Source organism: Hippoglossus hippoglossus, chromosome 8 (assembly GCF_009819705.1).
Source record: "Hippoglossus hippoglossus isolate fHipHip1 chromosome 8, fHipHip1.pri, whole genome shotgun sequence".
In the NCBI taxonomy this organism is placed as follows: Eukaryota; Metazoa; Chordata; class Actinopteri; order Pleuronectiformes; family Pleuronectidae; genus Hippoglossus; species Hippoglossus hippoglossus.
In genome coordinates this window covers 22,256,665-22,279,793 of record NC_047158.1, presented here as the reverse complement: position 1 = coordinate 22,279,793, position 23,129 = coordinate 22,256,665, and the positions used below count along the sequence as shown (strand labels likewise).

The following is a 23,129-nucleotide window of genomic DNA, read 5'->3' as shown; positions in this document are numbered from 1 at the left end:
GTTTTGGCGAGTTCGGTTTCTATCTCTTTTAACCTTCTCGCCCTGACCGCCACGAGCACTTCATCAGCCGCACCACAGTATTCATCAATTCATCAAATCAAGAGAGATTTTAATGTACCGAGCCTCACGATGCTGCTTTTTCTAAATAAACCAATAAAAACCACGTAAGGATAATCTTTGTAGTTTGAGTAAAGTGTAGTTTAATATTGTAATAAAAAGATATAACCATATTAATACAGGATGTGTTTAAATGAATCTGGAGGCTCTCGACAGTATAATGGCGCCCACTGTCCACCAGTTTAATTCATTTGGAATCATGTGTCTGGCAAATCTAATATTCAATCTATTTTAGCTCTGTAGGGAAATACCTGCTTCTGTAGCTGCTAAATGCTCGACTATGTTCCCCAGCTGTTTGGTGCTGGGGGGGGGCAGCGTTCACTGGGTTTATCTGAGCTCGTGGTCGATGAGACTTGACGGACTTGACCGAAATGAGACGGTCCATTTCCATGAACGGGGGTCATCAACTCGTCCTGCCCTTATTGCCGTTGCCTAGCAACAGAGCTGAAGTTGGGCACGACGAGAAAGTTCTAATGCCCCATTGGCTGTTCAGTCGAGTTGAAGCGTGGAACTGAAGCATTGGACGTCTCGTCGCTTAACGGCACCATTACCTCTTTGAGTTGGTCACTAACGTGCAATGAATCCTGCTCAGAAGAAAATCCAGTGTTATTGTTTGATTTATTAATAACTTGTTACTGTATTGATTTGATTTGCTTGTGATAGCTGGATCGTGTTCATGCTCATACAGTGCAGTGATGCTACGCTCTGCTCCTCCCTCCATCCCCGGCTCTGGTGCTGTGAAGTCTTTCTAACTTCCAGGAGCATCCCTCAGGAGCCTCGCATTGTTTGAGCGGATAAGAGGAAAGACAAAAAAAAAAAAGCTGCTTCAGTGAGATGAGAGAAAGACTTTATAACAATCTCCCACCCTCCAGGGAGGATTCTCTCTCACACACATGTACTCTGTGCAGCACACACACATGTACTCTGTGCACCGTGCAGCACACACACACACACATGTACTCTGTGCACCGTGCAGCACACACACACATGTACTCTGTGCACCGTGCAGCACACACACATGTACTCTGTGCACCGTGCAGCACACACACACACATGTACTCTGTGCACCGTGCAGCACACACACATGTACTCTGTGCACCGTGCAGCACACACACACATGTACTCTGTGCACCGTGCAGCACACACACACATGTACTCTGTGCAGCACACACACACACACATGTACTCTGTCCTACGGAGAAAGGAACCAAGGCGTCAGGAGTGGCCACAACAGGAAGTGGTCCAGGGATTACATTAAAAGGACGGACTCCCTGCTCAGGATGAACTGCCGCAGAGAGGTCGAGCCCTTTGCTGCTCCCCTCGGGGGGGCTTCGTCAATCTCGTACAGTAAAGCTCACGCGGTGACTTTTAAAAGAATATTTTTCTGGCATCTTGCTGTTCTCAACATCCGAGCGAGATGGGGGAGATAGGGGGGAGAGGGACGGGACGCTGCCGAGGGAATCAAGATCACGAAAGACAGAAGGAGGCTGGAATAAAGGGAGGCGCAGTAAAGGTCATGTTCCAGACGTGGGTCCACAGAGCTGGAAGCAGTTGTTGAGCCCCCCCCCCCCTCCTGGAAGCCTCCAACAGAGAGGACCTGCACTGAGCTCCATCTAATGAATTTCATCAGCTGCACATTAGCATCGCTCTTATTGTTTTTCTTTATTTTTCCTGATCAGATAACCCCTGAACATTACATGGTCAGCTCGTCCTCTGCCAATGGACGATAGGGTTTATTCAGCAGGGAGCACATGGAGGGCAATGGGACATAAAGTCTGAGGCCTTTAGCGTCACAGTTTGGAAAAGAATTCGAATTCACATTCAAATCCACTGCGTCCAAATCAATCCAGTTTTATGGATTAAATTCATATGCAAAGTTCATATCGACGCCTATATGCAAAACAAAATGGTGACACCTTTTATGTCTGTGATTTCTCTCGGCTAATCGATAAATCAGTCGGGCTCTTCTTACCGCAGCAGACGTCTTAGTGCTGGAGATGTCTTAACATATCATGACTTGTATATAATATAATTCCATAAAAAGCCCCAAACCCTCAAACATTAAATTCACAGTGATGCAAAATGGACATAACGAGATAACTGACTAGCAAATGGAGTCTGTGCCTGATGAGTGAATTAAAGGAGGATTTCTTATCTTTCTAATTTCAATCATTTCACAGTTTCTGACGTCACACAGTATATTTTAATGTGTAAAGAATAGAATAGACTTAATTGTCTGAGGTCAGAGAAGTGTGTTTTCTGCTTGATTATAAATTAGTAACCCGTGCTTGGGGGGGGGGGGGGCAGTAGTTAGTCCAGACTCTATCAAGTGGAAACAACACACAGTCAGATAGTGAAGGTCGGACTCGGGTCAACACCACGTTTGTTTAGTCCTGGTTGAAGGATTTGCCAGCGGCGTCATTCACAGCCACCAGTTCACCGGCTGGTGGATTAACTGGGTCCAGACTGGCAGCCGCTATTCCACTGGAAGACTGAAATTCTACCTGATATCGGAGCCATGTGATTTGACTTGAGGCTCAAGTTGACCCACTTATAAACAGTCTGAACATTCAGACCCCCCCCCCCCCTTTTCATTTAAACTAAATCACTAAATCAGCTTATCAAGTATATCAAGGACACACACACACACACACACACACACACACTCTGTCCTGTATGTTGTGCAGCTTCACATTATTTAACAGTCAGTGTTTCATTGGGCTCGATGTTAGAGAACAGGAAGAAACCAACACGGCTGCAAACAACAACAAAACCATTCACGAAATTGTAAAACCTTTTCCTCATTCCGTTTCTTTCGGGGGGGGGAATCGCTGGAAGTGATTTCAAACTGGAAGTGCTGGTTTCCCCTGGTGGTTGTCAAACTGGTAATGAGGCAGAATCCATAAGCAGCCAACAGGCTCGGTGCCATTTAGACTTCAGTGAGTCTGACCTCTGAACCTGATGCTGTTTTAATGAAATCCTGCCTCCGAGCGCTGAGGGAACAGTTTGATTGGATTTGATTTATTTCCATATACATTAGAGAAAAGTTGTATATTTCTCGTCTGCATCGTCTGAAACAGTCTGCTAAAGCTAGCGTCTGCTAAAGCTAGCGTCTGCTAAAGCTAACGTCTGTGACAACCATGATATTCGTTTGAAATGAATCACGTGAAACCTGAGTTTTCTGAGGCGCTGACAGAATTTCTAACGTTTACAAATTCTTTTAATTTCTCAGCGTCTGAAGCCGATAGAGACGCGAATTTAAAGCATTTCATCAGTCACGTGTTGCAAATGATGACGTCCTATAAAACATGATCAAATATATTCATTGATGAAAAGTGTCAAATGTCATATTTTCACCCCAGATGTTTTCTTCCGTTTCATTTCAGAGTTCCTTGTTCCATTGAAGACGCGCGGCCATCCGATGGTTGTGTCGGTGAAGGAGGCCGGACTCTGTCGTCATAGCAGCAGGTTGGTTCTCCTCTTCCTCATCCAGTGTCGAGCTCGAACGAACCCGGTGGTCTCACCGCTTTCTGCCCCAAACAAACTCCCCCGAAGCGGCTGGCGCTCCGGTGGAAGTGGAGTTAACGCACAGATGGTTTTCAATCACAGCTCCTGGTATTCACGCAGCACAGCTTCTCCCGCGGCTTCGTGAATCTTATTGGGGTGTAAAATTGTTTTGAAACGACGGTAATTTACATAATTATGAATAAGTGCTGGAACCATGCTAAATTATGCTAATTGGAAATCTGCAGAGGTGAAATGTACAGTGAATCACAAGTTGTGTCAGAGAAAGAAGAAGCAAAGGTTGAATAGAGAAACGCACACTAACACACACTAATTGAAAATCCCAGCAGTGTCATATGATGCAGCTGATGTTATTTCCCTCCTGCACATCTGTGACCCAGTCGCTGTGAGACTGTTTATTTCAGGCAGAGAGTGGAAGTGAAATCAGCATTTTATTAGTGAGTGAGATGATTGTATGGAGCCTGCAGGGCGCCGGCGCCGCCGCCGCACAACAACAAGGTGAGAGAAGAGTCTCCACAGACGAGCAGCTTCAGGCTCTCTGCCACAGAAAGGCCTCCTCGTCTTTAATTAGAAAAGGCAGACGTGCATTGACATGAGCTTATTAGCCCCTTTCCCATGTTTTGACACATCTGTCTTTTTCCAACAAGAATTCGTACACTGTGTATCGGAGCATAAGTAAGTTGCTCAAACCAACATGCTCTTGTCGGTGTAACAACACGACTGTGGTGAATACTGATTTGTGTCAAGCTGAGGAGTTAGAGGGAAACAAAACCCCAAAAAGATTTATATTAAGAATGTGCGTAAATAGGCTCAAGCATAAATACTTTGCATTACTTCTTATGTAACTGAGTGTATTTGTGTTATTCATGTGAAACACACAACAAATCCTTCATTGACCTGTGAAGCTGGATTTGTCAACAATGACCCCTTTAAAGCACAAAGTGTCGCGTCACTGCGACCCCAACTCGAAGTACATCACAGCAGTTCTGTGAGACGTGAGCAGCAGCTTGTCCCGACACAACTACAACATGTTAGCATCCAAGACGCAGACAGAGACCTGATCGGGGTCTAATACAACATGTAGGTGCTGGGGGAGGTCTGGGTTCTGAGGTCACACTCAGCTGGTCCTTACTTCACCCAATCACAACACAGACTTGGTTCCTGAGATCTGTACGGAAATAGTTTCCCAGTTTAACATGAACATGAACATGAACATGAACCTCACGAGTCTAGTTAACGTTACACTGAACTTAGTCTACATTTAGCAAGTAGCTTCCTCAAACTCAAGTCGTAGACTGTATCTGGAGAAAGGATCCTGACCCTGGGATGTGTGCACTTACTTATATTTGTATATTTAAGATAAGTATAGTTTAAACTTAACAGTTATTATGTAAATATTAACAATAAAAAGTTATCCTTGTTCTTATCGTCGTTTGGCATCGGAGTTTAGGATCGAGCATCGTGGTAAAAGTATCGCTTTAGCACCGTTATCGACAGAAACCCAGAACTGTCTGGAAGATACGGCCAAAAGTTATATCACGATAAAGATTTAATCAATAAATATCAATAATTATCATGTGCAGAGTTCACAACTGTTGTTTACTGTCCCTCTTGACACCTGTGATGTATAATCTAGTAAAATAATTAATTCGATCCCTGCAGTAAAGGGACTCTTACCGTTCCCCAGGTCTTAAATTAGCAGTGCAGTAGAAGTGTGTGCGTGTGTGTTGACTGTAAAGTACTACCCCCCCCCCCCCCCCCCCCCCCCCCCCCCGCTGTTAGAGAAATGCACGGACAATAGATAATGCTTGTAGGGCGTTATTACCCCCCCGCTGAGTGAATGTGGAGAAGGCAGAGGGATCAGTGCAGCCGTGGGACTCTGAGATCGGTGCTGTTGATGCCCTGACGTGATGCAACACGACACGACGTATTGTGACGCGAGGGAAGACGTGATTGGATTTGAAATAACTTTATGTCTCACGCAGCCCAAATTATCCTCACACTCGTGAGTCCCCCCCGATGCACATACGCAGCACATGTTCAGGACTCGCTTCAAGGCCGTGTTCACATCGTCCTAATTTCCTCACATGCAACGTCTGAGCTGAGACGCTGCAGCCGCACCACATGGCGTGTTGGTTCTATCGGGAGGACGGGATTGGGCCAAAGTTTAAGAACCAGGGTTTTATTTATTTAGGCCATTTCAGTAAAGTGCATAACTTTCAATGATGCGCGTTAAAATACCCAAAGTAAAAGAGATTAAATAAAATCAAACTGGTTGAGCTTTCCTGCAGCAAGTGGAAGTAAATGAAGCCTTGAAGGTTGATGTGATAATTCACACATCTGCAGATATTTAAATAAAGGTTTTGATAACTCGTGGACATTTTTTAAATTTAAAATAGTAGTAGATTCCTGATCTATTATGTTTTATTTTCACATTTTCTATGCTCACGTGAGTCATACGTTGGTGTTAATTTAAGATAATTAACGGTAAACACCGGATTCCATTTCTCGATCAGCTGATTGCTTCTAGGACATTGAGTGAACTACCGTGAAAGTTCAGCAGGTTCACAAGTTGTATTGCATTGTGTGATTATGTCTCAGCAGTTGTGTCATCACATGTTCCAGTTTTACTTAAACAGTTTGCTTGAGGGTGAAGTTCGTGTTGTTGAGTTTTTTTCTGGGATCTAAAAAGAAAACCCCATGTAACCTCAGTTCATGGTGAGTTCGCGTCACTCATCCAAATGCTTTTCTGGGCCAGTGGGCGTTCAACCCTCTCAGAGCCACTGAACATGTGCTGTAGGATGCAAACTCTCCCCTCGGCCTAAATTATATAGAGTCTTTTAAATGTTGCATAAAGGATTTTGGTCGCTGGTCGTCCATGAACACACGCAAGTACACGACGGACCCAAAGGCAGAAAATGCATTAACCTACATAACAGCTGCGATGTGTTGTCATGAGCCGTTTAGTTTGAATCCACTTTTCATTTAAACTGTTTGTTTTACTTTTAGTTATGAGACACTAAAAAAAAAAAAATCTGCATATATTTTGCTCTAAGCCACAAACGCTGTTAAAGGTTATGGAATATGATTTACCGCTGTTAAAAATAAACCCCGGCTCCCTAATGGCCGCGCTAATTACCTGGACAGTGAAGAGTTTGTCCATCTCCAGGCAAAGCGTTCGCCCCCACGGCCTCTTTCAGTCCAATTATCCACACAGCACGTTACGCATCCTGCCGGTCAGACGGCTTCTGCAGCCAATTCACCAGTCGTCCAGCAGAGTGTGGAGCCGGCTGAGCCTGGTGATGGACTTAAAGACATCTTCCTCCACGCTGATCCACGAGCACGCGTCGTTGGCAACAAGCGCCCTAATGGCCCACTGATGCAGACGCTTCCTGTCCAGCCCAATCCTTCCTCTGCCTGCCTCCTCCCGTCTGGCTCGGCTCGGCTGTACATTCATTAGGCACATCCTGAATCCATATGCAGAGGTAAGAGGTAGTTTACTGTAGATGTGTCTCAGAGAACACACTCACGCCTCGTACACTGAAGCTAGTGGCTTTACGTGTGTTTTTTAAAATGCTGGTATGATGCAGATGTTGCTGCAGAGGGTTTTGTCTCAATCCCGTGCGACAGCGACTCCTCATTTCAGGGACATTTCAATGTAACTTCAGCTGCTGTTTTCGCAGTGACAGACTCGGGGGGGCACTTAGTGATGTGGGCACATGTAGGAGGAGTAAACATTATTAATACGTCTGGAGAAGACGGATCAAATGGACCTGAAACCTCCCGAGTGGGACTCAGTCCAGTGACCAGGAATTCTCTCTCTGCTGAACGTCTCGGATGCGTTGACCCTCTGCGTTGAATCTAAATGGTTTCTCTGTTGTGGAAAACCCAAAACAATAGAGCATCTGTTTTGCTTATGTCTCATGTGAAGTCTTTACTATGGCAGGATGGTCTCATTTACCCAGTTTGACCCTGTAGGCTTTAAAAACAACCACGTGCTTACGTCCTAATTGTCGTCATGACGGTTTGGATATTAAAACCTCTCCAGACCCAAAAGCAGGAAGTGACTGACACAAGAAGAACATGATCATGTAAGAGGCTCAAACCGTTTATGGACCTGAACCGGGAGAAAACAGTCGTTTATTCTCTAAGTACCATTGTCTGGTTTTAAATCGGAACAAAATAGAGATTTATCCTCGTAATGTTGTTTCCAGGGAATCCCAAAGAGTTCATCAGCGTTCTGTGAGCGTCTCTGAATAGAAGTTTCTTCCGGGGGTGGTTTTGGTTGAGTCAGTCACATAAGCTGCGTTATACAACACACACATCCCTGCTATTTCCATGGCTGCGGTAAAAAGATCTGTGGGCAGAATAATGTGAACAAAGTGTTTGATTTATTTTCAGTCTTGTTCATATAGAAGATCAGAGCCAGTGATAAAAGCCCGCGGGCCCGAGGGTGACATCTTCCTTCTGGATGCACAGTTTCCGACATGGATGTGATTTATGTTGGGCTCCAGCTGTGTATCAGAATATCCAGTGCTGACACAAAGAGGCAGAGCTGCTTCCACGGCTGCTTTGGTGTCCGTGCTTTAGATGTGGCTGTCGTACGATTGGTCATGTGGAGGAAAACCTATATAATCCTGGGCCACGAGCCTTCAAGAAAAAGACCAATTATACATCGTGAAATGCTGCTAATTGGACGAGTCTTGGACCAAAGAGTTTCTGCTCAGGAGAAAGTTAAAGTCTGCTCAGTGCATTTCCACCAACTCTGTATGTTTAATGTATTATGTTTCCAGTCTTTTACACTTGGCCGAGGTGGAACGACTCAGTAAAAACTACACATGCACTCAGAGACATGCTGCACTCATGCTGCCTGTAGTCTGACATTTAAATATTCAGCTCAGGTGTAATATTGATATTTAGTTGTGATGCAGGTGAATAATAACACATTGATAATTCAACTCTAGAGTCGGATTCTAAGACCTAATGTGCAGAACATATTTATCTTGAGGACGTTTGTGTTGTGTAGCCGTTAATATCAATGCTTCTTTTGTTGTATGTATGAATGCAAGGAGTGTTACTCTGACTGTGTGTGTGCGTGTGTGTGTGTGTGTGTGTGTGTGTGCGCACCATCTGAGAGCGTCTACCATGTCCAAAACTTACATCGCTGACCAAATCAAAACACTGTTAGATATCATGCTTCTTTCCTGCCCCACCCCCCCCATTCATTCAAACATGTTTATATGTGCCTGGGGTTCAGTGGGGGGGGGGGGGGGAACATGTGTATATCTCTGTGTGCCGATATCTTTTGTGGACACAAGTTTGTTTGTGTATGAGTTCCATTTGTTGTTTGTGCTCATCCGACTCGTCACGCTCCGTCCTGACGGGACGTGATTGGGCCGCTGAGCGCTTTGAGAGCACAACAAACACTGCAGCTCGTCTCCAGAACAATATTCAGAAGCATGAAGCGTTAATGAAGCAGCAGCGAGCTTCTCTGAGCGGTGTTTGGTCATCTGCTGTGTCCCAGGCCTCGTTTACAAAAGGATAAAGTTCTGCGGGGTAGGTTTGGATAATCTGGTGTGAGGCCCATGTAACACGGGCGGGCCATGAGACAAGTAAACCCTTGTTCCCCTTCGGAGCGTCCCCCCAAAACCCACCAGCACCAGCAGCCTGTTTGTCCCCCGTCTACTGTACGATGATTGAGTTGAACGTCAAACCTCCAGCTGACCGGGGGATGAACTCATCGTCAGGTTGGGGTCAAGGGTGGCACTGCCTTGGCGCTCGGACATCTGTGGGACGACCCACTTCCTGTCCTCCAAGGTTGTTGTTCTTACGATGTCGGGAAACTCGCCTCGTCTGGTTGTGATGTCCCGAACTGACCGAGGGGTCACAGCCAATTAAGTGGATCTCAATGCAGTTATTTCTGTGAAAACTGAACTGCTGTGGGCTTCATGGTGTTAAACACTCACAAGAAGAAGTCTGTTCCTTTCTTTAGTTCTGCAGGAAACAATCAGATGAAACGATGGCCGTCTTGCCGCAGAAACACCAGCAGAGTTCATTTTTCAAACCCATTTTTCAAACACTTCCCAGTGAACCCACTCTAAATTAACTGGAGAACAAATGACCAGTAAAGTTAATATAAAACTGTTCTGCTCTCCTGGACTCACGAACAGTGTCTTAGACTTGTTTACCCACACTCTGTAGTAAAAGTACCTGCCGTGTGTACTTCTGTAGTCACGTTAAACATTTTAACTTCCACAAAGTTTCAAGATTTATTAAAATAACATAAGGCCTTAATACTTATGAAATACAACAAGGTCCAATGCCCAGTTACCACAGCAGTTCAGGGTCATCTCTTTCTTTCCCAGCTCCACTCGAACACACAGAAACTGCAACGACACGTTTAACATTCAATATGAAAACACACGTCCGTGACTCGTGGGCTCACACCTCAGCTAAATACACACAATCAAACTGAATCCCCTGATGAAGGCCTGGTGGCTGCTGTGCGCTGGACCGTGAGTAACTGAATGTGACTGTACATGACCACAGTGTTACTTACCCCCCCCCCCCCCCCCCCCCCCAGGAGTCTGGGGCTATGTTTAGTTTGTAACGCATTCACCTGATTGGTTCTTATCAGGCGCACGTTGTGTCTTCACTGTCTCTTGGTCCTGCTGCTCAGACGTTGTTTACTAGTGTCTGCAGCACACGTTTTAAATTGTGCTCCGCCTCCCAGCAACGAGCACGTTGTTGCTACTGGTGTGTTTTATATGTGCATCTGTTGTGATGCTTTTGTGGCTCGACCATCTAAACCAGATGCCCTCTGTACAGATCTCAGACCAGCTTCCACACAGGGGGTGTAGTGATGAACCAGGAGCTTCTGATCAACTCTTCACGTGGATTTAGCAGATGATCCTGTTCCTGGACATGATGCTTGGTTCAGGCCATAGGTGCTAAACTAATGAGCTGCTCACGCTATCGTTTGATGGATAAACACACAGTTTAATCAAGTCTTTAAATGTTTGCTTTTGTATTTTACGTTTTTTAAAAGCCTAAAGCGAGACATGCAGCAAACTCTTTAAAGGCTCCACCCACTAAAGCAAAGACTGACGGGTCTGCTGTGCCTGGTTACGTTGAGAGATGATTGGATGATGATTGGTCTATTCAGTAAAGAGTCAGTTAACTACCTCTATTTGAAATGGCTCAGACCATCGATTGTGTCTCGATTTGAAACAAATCTCTGGCGACTCGTCGAAGCAGCGACATCGTGTTCTGCTGGGGAAACGTTGCTCGCCGTTCCGAGCTGTGATCGACACCTGATGTGTTGCAGAGTCTGCTCCACGGGCTGAAGTGTGTTCAACGCTTTGTGAATAGATCACAGAGTAACAAGTGTCTGTATATACTTGTTATACTTGTTAAGTGGCTCATTGGTCTCCTGAAGAGACAGAAACACTTCGCTGTATTGATCTGTTATTGAGAAGAATCTTTCAGAGAGTCAGGAGGAATCTGGGTGGGAGGCGGAACACAGAACGTCAAGTATATTCATGAAGCGTGTTCAGGATTCAGTATGTCCACATATTCAAAACCTGCAGGTGTTGAGTGTCCAACAGCTGCTGAACAGGAAGGAGCACGTTCAGCTGGTTGACAGCCAGATAAACGGAGCATCGCAGAGAATGAGTGACAGCAGAGAAACCACTGCTGAGAACATTCATGAATCTGTAATGAGGCTCGCACTGTTCAGCTCTTTAAAATGATAGTTTAAGCTTTAAATGACACATCTGACGACTGGAATATCATCTTATCTTATATTGTATTATATATAATCATATATATATATATTTCAGATCTGATGTTTTATAACAGCATTGAGATCTGAACCCTTTAGATGAAACTCATCTGTTTGGATTTGATTAGATTGTGTGATGAAGGCAGAGACTTCAGTGGATCTTCTGCGTTCTTCTGCGTTCCAACAAACTGTCATTTCATACGTCTCATTTGGAAGATGAAGATCCGCAAGTAAACGCAGACAATGTGTATTGAGAGATGAATATTTGACCATTAAATCTCTGCTGAGTCCACTGGGACATGCAGAGAACATTCAGTGTCAGTTTTACAGGATTTCAGCTTCGGGGACAAATCAGAGGTCATTTCTGTATTTCCTACATTTATTTGACAGCTTTAGTTACTTTTAGAATAAGGATTTTAAACGATAGATGATATATAATATTGTAAAAGACATGTATCCACATGTTCTCTGCAAAGTGTCTTCCGTGGATAACATTCACTGTTGCTCACTGTAAAACCTGTGAATGTGTATATGTGCTCATATATGCATGTGACAAACTAACCAAACACGGCCCTATAATGTCCCTGTTCTATAACCTCACACTCTGGATATCTGTGTCACGGACCACGGTCAATATTTGCGTGGTGAGGTAAGTGAGTGCAGCAGATCCTGCATGTTCCTCACTGCACAGCACACAGCCTCCTATAGCACCGCCTACCAAGTATGGCCTCAGGGGACGGTTACACAAGCAGGCCACGCGAGGACACGCGGACGCATAGACACGTACATTACCAGGACAGCCAATCACACGCAGACACAGGCGCAGTCACGACGTATAGGAAAATGCATCAAGGAATGCACATGCAAGGGAATCAGGGCAACAACACACACAGAAGGGATTATTCACACGCACACGGGCAGCCACACATGCGCACGGTAATTTGTGTATGCTGTGCACGAGGACCGGCCTGTTGTATGTGCGGAATTCTCTATCGCACACACACATCAGCCCACTTGTCAGACTGAGAGCGCAGTATAGGTGACCTTGGATGGCGTAAGCTTTGCCAGCAGTTGAACCAAGACAGAGGGAGGGGAGGGGAGGGGAGGGAGGCAGCAGCACGAACAGATTGGAAGTGGTGCCGGTGCAGGAGGGACAAAGAATGAGGATGGTGACAGATTAGCAGGCGAGAAGCTCGGAAGGAATGAAGAACACGAGGAAGAGGACGGGGAGGAAGAGGACGGGGAGGAAGAGGACGGGGAGGAAGAGCAGCGAGTGGAGGTGTGAGAAGTGAACTCTGCTCAATCTGCCGGGAAGAGAAAGTACTTCTCTGCTTCTCAGGCACTCGGAGACAGAACATCTCCCCCATTTGTGCAACATGCGCTCGCTTCCATACATCATCCTACGCACACACACACACACACGCACACACACACACACACACACACACACACGCACACACACACACACGCACACGCACACGCACACACACACAGTGCCAGAGAGGAGGTGGTGAAAGCGTGATGGAGGAGGAACACAGGGCTGCTTGAGGGGAGATGAAACAGGGAGAGATGAGGAGGGAGGGAAGTTATCCAAAGAAAAAATCGTGTAGCGGGAAAAAAAGGAAAGATAAAAGCTAATTATTTATGAACGCCATTCAAGGCATTGTGGGTAATGTTCCCTCTTGTTCATTTTTCACTCCATCCGTCCGTGACGCTGTGCTGCACGCAAACATTCATCAATCTCCATTTTGTGTTTTGTTATTTTGGACCCAAATGGAGGGAACTTCTTTTAGATGAATCAATTTGTGTTGAGCCGCAGCTCATGAAGACGAATGCCTGTTAGCAGCGAGCTCCAGAGCGGCGCTGAGCCTCTTCAGCGTGTGGAGCGTCCTTCTCATCAAGGCTGGCTGAGCAATAAACGCTTTCAATTCCACTCCAGCCGCTTCTCTTCGTCAGACACCGGAGCTAAAAGCTGAAAATGAGAATCTCTTCATTCAGCACATGGACGAGGTTTAAACTTGTAGTTCAGAGCAGTGGCCTCGGAAAACTGTCCTTTTTTTTAGTACTACTCTTTTTATGCTTATTCAGAGCACACTTCACCGGCTGCGCTGCAGACGGACACAAATAAAGAGGTGACAAATGATCTCCTTAGAAAGTTAAAGTGATGATGCATTTAACATTGAAGTTGCAGGAAACCAGCACAAAGAGATGATAAATATTAACGCACTCAGGATACGACTGCATGACTACGTTTTTATATGAACACATTATTTATGATCTAATAGCTATAGATACAGCTGGTGTCCACACTCCTCCAGAGTTTTACTTTACAGCTGGAACATGTTCACACACCGGCCACAGAAACATCTCATTAAATGATCAACGAAGCACAGTTAATAAGTTAACTTTAACTGTATAACTGTAGGTGTTAACGTAGACAACAGTTCTGCTGTGACTCTGATCTTGTCTGACGGGTCATCATCACCCGGTCACATCGTCTCCCTGTGTTTCTACACTTCAGAGTCCTGAGGATCAATCATTAGATTTCCTCTCACACTTTCTTCTTCTTGTCGAAGCCCTGCAGGTATTTCTGTCCCGGCTCTCCGACTGTACGTTAAACCTGTTCCGATAATAGAACCACAGGCGCCTTGAACTCTGCCTCTCGCACTCCTTCATGTCCCGAGCACACACAGTCCAACATGTCTCAATTATTATTTCACTACAGGAGAAAAATCAGCCACATTGGCTAAACTGGCTAATTTATAGAAATGTATTAATGTGCATTTTGAACACGCTTCACTTCCACCTTCGTTCTCAACGCTGATTGGCTTTCGGGGACATTGCATCACACACAACTCACCTCGACCGATTTGCTTGATGAGAAACATTTCGTCTCCAGTGAGTGAAGTTGTGTCAGACAACGGGAAGAGCAGCATTCTGTGTCAGGACACAACGAACCGGAGGAGTAAAGATCCTGTCTGATGCTGCAGCTCCATCAATTCAGCTCTGAGGGGTTCATTTCATTATTTGCAGCTTTGAATAAAACATTAACACCAGTTATCAGCGTCCGTGGTATTTGCTGCGTTGTTCCATTATAAGAGACAGTTCCACATAAGTGGCTTCAATTTCACCGTGTAGAGGTGGATGATGTTACTACAAGAGACGGGTCGGCTGTTGTGGAATCAGTGGAGTGTGAAAAACACACACACACTCGCACACACACAGACACACACACCAAGAACAGATGAAATAAAATTAGATTTCCAATTAAGCCGCATATACTCGTGTCCCAAAGCGAACAGCACACACTCCTGGAACATCACAACATATTTAATACTTTCACAGATTTCCAGACTTTTTTTTGGGGGGGGGAATTCTAATTAAAGAAGCCGGATCCTTTACATGTTGTTTGCTCTTTGATTTTGTAATTTTAAATCAGGTCCGTGTGGGGGCATCTGTGTGTATTAATCAAGTTGTAAAATTTTCATTAAAGCTCCTGTTTTGTACCAGAGAGATTCTTCATTTGCATGACATTACTGTGAAATGGAAATTATAACGAGTGCGGCTGAACTCGCTGCCCCCCCCCCCCCCCCCCCCCCCCCCCCGGCTGGACTGATAATCAGACAGTTTTTGGTCCACGCTGTCCTGCAGGTCGTCTTCCTGTCCTCACCGTTAATCAGCTCAGACCCTCCCGTCACTGATCATGTGTCCTAACCTTCATACCAACTTCCCTCTCTTTATTGACTCAACCTGCGTGTGTCATATTGCATATACATCCTGGGGTCACGTGGCTTCTGAGTTGCAGCGAGCGCGTCTCAGCGCCCCGCAGGCCGCACAGTGCGAGACAAACTCCACACTTAACAGGCCGGACGTGGACGGAATATTAATTCATCTATAATGGATATCTTCACATGAGGCTCCAGCTACATTCTAATGTGATTTATCATTTTAGGGAATTATCTTTTTAATGTATCTATATAATATAAGACTGCGTGGACACACACTTGTCTTTCTGGAGACGGGAACTGTGGCAGATTGTTTTAATATCTCGTCTCCTCCACGTGTTGTATGATAGTAAAATGCAGAGTTTAACTGTCAGTGACACTTGGAAACTCTGGAGTCGTGTGGACGTCAGGCAGAGTTGATGTTTGTTCTCAGTGTTGTTGAAGCTTCAGACTTCTGTTTGAAGTTGAATCCCTTCAGACCGACTCTTCCTCCGTCGACCTTCTCCACCTTCACCCAGTGACGCTGCCCATTTCAGTTGTTTTAACTTGGATCCTGCAGCTTTTTGTAGGAGGCCGTGTGATGAATGTGATTTTATTCATGGTCCAGCAGCATTAATGACTCTTTCTGTTTCATGTTCCGTTCTCCATCCAGGACGTTAACGTTTTTTACTGAAAACAAAGAAACTAGACTTTATTATTTTTGCCTGGTGCTATAATCGCTGCACTTACAAACATTTTTCCTGTAGCAAAGCTCACTTCGTTCTTATCGGTTCAAACTCTGTATGGTTGTCTTGTAGAAATTGAGAAACACAATCGAGATTTTTCACTTATTGTGGAAGCTCGTGGCAAAAAGAGCAATTTGAACATAACTTTATTGAGCTTGTTATGAGGAACGTGAACGATCAGTCGTCCCTGAAGATTTATACATCAAACCTTTGTTGCTCCGTGGTTTTCAACTTCTTGCAGCTTTTACAAGGGAAATATCAGCTTTCTGCAGAATGTCACATGACACCAAGTATCACATGAATACACATGTTAGTTTTTACTCTACTTCGATTTGTACTCATTTTTCTCCACGTGCTTTTTTAGCATTTAGTTCATTTGTTATTTCCTTATTTAAGGCGCTTGTGTTCTGAGACAGTTTGCAAAGAGGGAAGGTTGAGAACTATTCATTAAACACCCACAGTGAGAACAGCACTCAACCCAAACACAGCTGGGATACTATCAGCCGATAGCAACGGTCTACCACCCTCAGTCCAAACAACACACTGCATTGCTGAACAGGTTTCTCCAGGTCCGTGGTGTTGGGTTTCCTGGCTTTGCCTCACAGCTTCACGTGCACAGCAGCACTCCACAGTGCCACACGCGGATGGAAAGATAAAGCAACCCGAGCCTACAGCTCAGATACAAATATATTCATGTTCAGTTACAGATTGTGCTCTTGTCTTTGTTCGAGCTTGTTTGTGCAAGCGGATCTTTGTAAATACTGCGAAAAGAACATTTATTTAGCATCTGGCAGGTGCAGCGTTTATATCCTCCTCACTGCTGGGAAAGTCAGAAGGTCTCTCTCACACACACACACACACACACACACACACACACACACACACACACACGCACGTTTGGCTGAAAACCAGCAGTCGTCCCTGCAGAGTGTGTGTAGGCGGGGGGGGGGGTGGTGGGTGTTTTCCAGCCTCCAAATCCATCCTCTTCCAAAAATCATGGAGGAGTCATGATAAAAAACACAACAACCTTCGATAAGAATGCAGCATGACCTCATCGCTACCTGCTGCCAAATACTGAGACAGAGCCAAGTGACTGCTCACCACACACACACACACACACACACACACACACACACACACACACACACAGATCAGCTGCCAGCTCGCTGTGCCAGTCTCTTACAGGAGAAGACAAGTCAGCAGGTTCAGAGACAATAAAAGCAACACTGTGATAGTTTATTGATAATCTTTGGTTTCCAGTCTCCTCTGAAGTTTCAGGTCAGGGTCAGAAAACGACAGGCGGCCAAGTCACTTGCCAAGGTGCTACTAAATATATACATGTGTGTGTATTATATATATATATATATATTTAGTATTGGATCAGTATAGTTTTCTTTCCAGTTTTCATATCTTTATATCTGCAGACACGCTTCTATATGTCTTTAATTATCTGCTGGACTTAAATCCCTGAAAACTACAAAACGAATCCAGTTTCTCTGAAAACATTTGAATTACTCAATCAAATGAGTTTAGAAACCGACGACTCCACACTGACCACAGCTCATCCGCCCGGTTCCTGAATCTCTGGGCTGACGGAGGAATTATTTGATCATCTCTTAAGACCACCTCCTTTTTCCTTTTCATCTCATGTCTCTCTTTCCGCTGCCAAGTGGTCGCTAATTTGGACGGCGGCTGGTCATTTATTTATTTTTTTTAACTTCGCAGCCAATTTGGCAGCCGGCAGCGGTGATAACAGGCTGCACTGTAAATCTGTCACAGCTCCTGGTGGGGGAGGGAGGTCTCCTCTCTCTGCTCTCGTCCCACTCGCTCTCCTTCCGTCTTCCTTCATCACATTAGTCTGGACGTCTCTTTCATTTGTCGTTTCCTGCTGTTGGTTCATCCGAGCCGCTGCTGAGGTCTCCTGTGTTTGTCTCGGAGATCTGTGTGTTTGGAGGAAGAGGACGGTTGTGTGTTTGTTGTTGTTTGTCACAGGACAGACGTAAAGACAGCAGAGGGACAGATGGGAATATGTGATCATATCAAATTATCACAATACAAGCACAGGCTAATGTAGAGGAGCTGGTATCTACAGTGTGTGTTTGCTCGTGTGTGGGCCGGGGGTCCTGGGGTCAATGGGGTCAGCAGAGCTTGTCTCCCTGGAGTTGTGGGAAGGTAGTGGTCGGCGGTGCACTGGTGTCCTGGTCATCGCCGCCACACCAGTGGATTGTGCCTCCATCACAGAATATGAGGAGGAAACCAGCAAAGTGATACCGTGAAATAAAACGTCGCCAAAAAATGTATAGTTTCATCAAACAAGGATATTTCCAGGAACATTATGTACATATACATACAGTACATGTATGTATATGTATATATACATATACATACAGTACATGTATGTATTGTTTAGTGGAGCTACTAATTATGTCCAGTTTATGTAACTTAAGTCTTAACTGCCAACCAAACAGCTTCCAACCCCCCCCCCCCCCCCCCCCCTCCCTCTCATGTGTGGGTGTAGAGTTTTGATGCATCTCATTTTTTTTGAATATGTGAGTTGTGTGTGTGTGTGTGTGTGTGAGGGTGTGTTGTGAGTGTAGGAGTTTGTGTGTGTGTGTCCTTTTCATTGTTCATACAACTGGTTTTAACTGGTGAGAAAAGAGCCTCAGACGGGAGTCTTGAATCAAGTGGTTGACTTAGTTGGATCATGGTGCCTCCACCTGTGTGTTTGTGTATGTGTTTATGTATGTGTGTGTGCGTGTGTGCGCGTGTGTGCATGTGTGCGTGTGTGCATGTGTGCGTGTGTGCATGTGTGTCCGGAGCATGATCCTACCTTTCCCTCATGAGAAAGACGGTCACACAAAGAGAATTATGTGCGTCTGTCAGAAACCCAACCCAAGTGCAGCTTGCACAGATGGAGGAAGATTAACACGGAATGTGTGTGTGTGTGTGTCTTTGTGTACATTGTGTGCATTCAAATGCGGGCTGCCAACAATAGATTTTCCACCCAGAAGCTGCTTTGCATACTGAACAAGTACTGTAGCTTTTGTTATTGCAAGAAGAACATCCCTCATTTGTTTTCTGTTCCGTCGTCGCTGCAGAGCCTGTGTGAGATGTTCAGAGCCACAACACACGCTGGTGCTTCTGTTTGCTTCTTTACGTTTATCACGTGTCTGCTGCAGCATGTGCAGTATTTCATTTTGCATCACTAAACTCTATAGACGAAAAAGCATCGTTTAGTTTGCATGTGATTGCGACAGATTGACGCACGTGCTTCAGTAAATGTTCGTGATCCCACCAGTAGGTTCTCTGTCACCTCCCATGTAGAGCCTGAAGATTTGCTGCTCAGCTGGGAGATGAGCTCTGGAAGCGTTTGACGGAATTCCACTTGTTAAAGAACAAAATCCAGATCCCTCGTGATTCAGAAAATCAGATGGAAGCTGGAGTCATTTTTTGTGCTGGTAGAACTTTTCCTGTAACAAGACGAACAATCCAGACTGTTCCAATCACCTTATAATTAATCGTCTGGGCTTGTTTCTGTGAAAGTCGTTCTTGTTCCAGGCCAACGAGAGTGTGATCTCTATCTTTGTTAGTGCCAGTTCTGCCGTGGCTTTGATATCAAACTGTGACAGTGACGTGTTTCTGTTCTTCACTGGGAGGTTCCATCCCATTCACCGTGGAAACAAAGCTGCCCACATACTCTTCTGCTTCTACACCTCACTGCTCCTCTTCAGGTCCTCAGCCTGAGGATGTCCTAGTCAGGTGGGAAATCGGCTCTGGGTCACTTTCTCATAAACTCACTCTATGAACAAATGAGAAATTCAAGATAAAAATACAAAAATGTGAAACAGAAAAAACAATATTGTTGGAGAACTCTTCCAGTTATAATCTCAGCCAACTCAACACTTGGGGAAGTTTGGTGAATTATTCCTTTTGTTATTGGACTCCCTTCCCCCTGGTGTCCAATTACAGTACTGCTATCGATGTTCTGCTGTGGTCCTACTCTGACCTGTTGTTGTTTCTCCGCAGGTGGAGCCCCTGAAGGAACCGACCTGTTCATGTCAAGAGGCAGAGCCGAGCATCGACTTCCTCAGATGGACACTGGAAAACCACCAGCATTCTACTTTTTCAAGAGACACAAGATAGAAAAATACAGTCAAGATTGAAGCAGCACAGTTTTACCTCCCGCCGTCCTCTCCTCGCGCTCTGAGCCAATCAGAGAACACCTCTTCAGCGTTCTACCTCCCAGCGAAACAGAAAAGGAAAAAACAAAAATCAGCAATTTATTGTTTGCTCTCAGTTTCCTCTTTTTTTTTTTTTTTTTTTTATTATTTTCTTCGTGCAACATTTCTCCATTTACCTCAGGGATCTTCTCCCACTGCCTACCTCCTCCACCGGCCCAGTGACTGGAACACTCAGCGAGAACACGCCTGTGACCTTTCACTGCTGTTGCCCTGACAACCTGCATTGCCTCTCGAGCTCTACCCACTGAGGCCGCGACAACCAGCAATGACCTTGGACCTCTCACCACCTGCCGGCTCGGATCCGCTCACTGCATGAATCGTACTGATCCACAATTGTAGCCTGGACCTTGGGCTAGTTCGAACTGGAAGGAAAAGGTCGCGCTGCCACACAGGCAGCTACACACTCACAGTATCCTCACCTTCTGTAAAATATACCTGGCAACAATATACCTCAGCACACACATCTTCTAGAAACTCACTCAGTCAAGGAAACAGAAGGGAACCCTTCAGTGACAGCGTTCACTGTCCTGGTGCTCGACCCAGCAGGCAACACGTGCTCACCAGCCCGCTGCTTCAGTCTACCCAGTAGACACCTCACTCCAGCATCTTCCATTTGCCTTAGAGGCAGGAGTACAGCGACAGTAGCGCGGGCGGCCTCCAGAGAAGCAGGGGGAGACTTCAGAACATCAACTGGCAGGAAACCTCACTCCGTGCGCTTCTCAGGCAGCCAAGTCACATCACACACACGAGCCTCATGGCATAAGCCGTAGCATCCGAGGCCTTCAGAGATCACTCAGAAGTTCCCCCTCTGCCTTGAGCTTCCTCTTCACCCGGCGGAGCCTCCAGAGAAGTGGAGCTTCCCTCGGAGCAGGAGAAGTTGTCATTAGCTTTTCTTGCTCGTGAGGGGAAACCGCAGAGACTGAAGCTCTTCCTGGCAGACTCCACTGTAAACCTGGGAGAAAGTGAGAAGAGTAAACACTGAGAAGATCCATACTCTGCACCAGCGAGGAGGAAGAGGAGGAGGAGGAGGAAGGGGGGAGCATTACGAGTAAAGAGAAGAATGCAGCGGTGAGTTGTGTCTTCTTATGTTGTTCATCAGCATGTGTCCTTCTCCTCTTTCTTCTCCTTGCTGACGGGATGTAAAGAAGATCTCAGTCATATCATACACACGAGTAGGATCCAGCTGTTTTGTTCCCTGCTCACGCCACTTTCCATTTTATACTAACAACAAAAGAAAAGTACTTTTTAGTTTGCATATTTCTATATCTTAGTGTCTAACTGACATTTAACTGGCATTTCTGCCTTATTAAATGATACAGAGAAGAGACAGTCGGGGTATTACGAGAGATGGAAGCAGCTCTGAGCTGTAAAGGTCATTAACTGAATCCGAACCGTCTTACAACGTACTTCTGAGCCTCAAATAGAAAATGAGAGTTCAGTAAAAAAAAAAAAAAGTTCGGCGCTTGACGAAGCCTCGACTGAGTGACGTGTAAATGTTGCAATCAAAAAGTGTAAAGATTCGACGTAACGACTCTACTGAAAAGTCATTTCCCAAATTTACGGCCACCTGCCGTGAAGATTTTATTTTTTAGAACATCCCTTAAATGTATTTCAACATTTCTGTAATAGGTTTTTTTTTTTACTGCCTCATTTTAAAAATACGGCTCAATAAAGTCAACAGGAAAAGGTCCCGTCATTTAAAACGTGTAATATCCTTGTTATGAGGATTACCTGGAGTCTGCAAGTCACACTCTGTCCCTTTCTGTGAGAAGGGAGGAGGAGAGCATGTAAAGAAAGATGGTGGGACATGGAGCAAGCTGGTGGGGGGGGGGGGGGAGGACGAGCCTCACCTCAGACGCCCTCTGTCCTCTGCATCCCTCCCACAGTCCTCCAGTCACATGCATGTACCAGCCTCGGCGTCATTGAAAGTCTCCTCACATCGCAGCACCATAACTTGTCCCCGCCCTCTGGTTCGTGTTGCCACGGCAATATACAGCCTGCCTCCCCCACCTGTGACTCAGATACGCCGTAATGTACAGAACGCAGGGCCTGCGTCAGCCAATCAGATCGCTGCCTTGTGTGTGTGTGTGTGTGTCTGTGTGTGGACCAGTCATTTAAAAGTAGTTTGTTGAAAGTGTTTGTGTTCACATGTATTGATGCATAGGTGTGTGTGTGTGTGTGTGTGTGTCTGTGTGTGTGTGTGTGTGTGTGTGTGTGTGTGTGTGTGTGTGTGTGTGTGTGTGTGTGTGTGTGTGTGTGTGTGTGTGTGTGTGTGTGTGTGTGTGTGTGTGTGTGTGTACAGGTGCATGATACTGGAGCATTGAATGACTCCTCCATGGGCTCTCTGAGACTATTGCTGCAATCCTGCTGTGTGTGTGTGTGTGTGTGTGTTTCTGTGTGTGTGTTTCTGTGTGTGTGTGTGTGTGTTTCTGTGTGTGTGTGTGTGTAACATTACTCATGTTATAGTGCAGAATTAAATCAGTTTAAACACAGTCACACTGTTGGGACTTGTTTTCCTTATGGGAACAAAATGTCCCCGTAACATTAAAGCTGTTTTCAGACGTGAACAGCTGGGTTCTGAGTTTCTCTGGAGTTTCTCTGGAGTTTCTTCCAGACTTTGTCTTTCACATATTCGGAACGTAGCAGGAGATTCTTTCTCTGGTTCCGACCTTCACTTTTAAACGTTGCATCAACTTCACCGAGCCTTGGGTCAGTGGCACTAAAGAGTCAAACTCCCTCAGTCATTCTTTTGAAGGGCTGGTGAACAGGGTGGCAAAAAGTTAATCTGTGCTTTAGCTCTTTTATCGCACACGTCTACCAGGCGGTAACCCAGCGGGTCGGCCAGTCACATGCGAGGGCACATACCAGCCAGAGCCTTCATGCCTCGATAGCAACAACAAAGAATTCATATTTATCCTTTAGAACTTTGCAGAGTTTTAAAATCCTCAAAGAATGAAACCACTGGGAAACGTTGATGAGCTTTCAAACTGTTTTTTGTATTCAGCTTCAACTC

The 23,129-nt window shown here is 45.4% G+C and overlaps 1 protein-coding gene across 1 annotated transcript in view; it reads left to right on the top strand.

Moving 5' to 3' along the window:
• LOC117766170 (thyroid hormone receptor alpha) overlaps nt 1–23,129 on the top strand; it is a 63,728-nt gene that overhangs the window by 6,314 nt on the left and 34,285 nt on the right. The window contains exons 2-3 of the mRNA XM_034592947.1: nt 3,504–3,585; nt 19,902–21,184. The gene's annotated coding sequence lies outside the window, so the exon portion shown is untranslated. The remainder of the gene's footprint in view (nt 1–3,503; nt 3,586–19,901; nt 21,185–23,129) is intronic.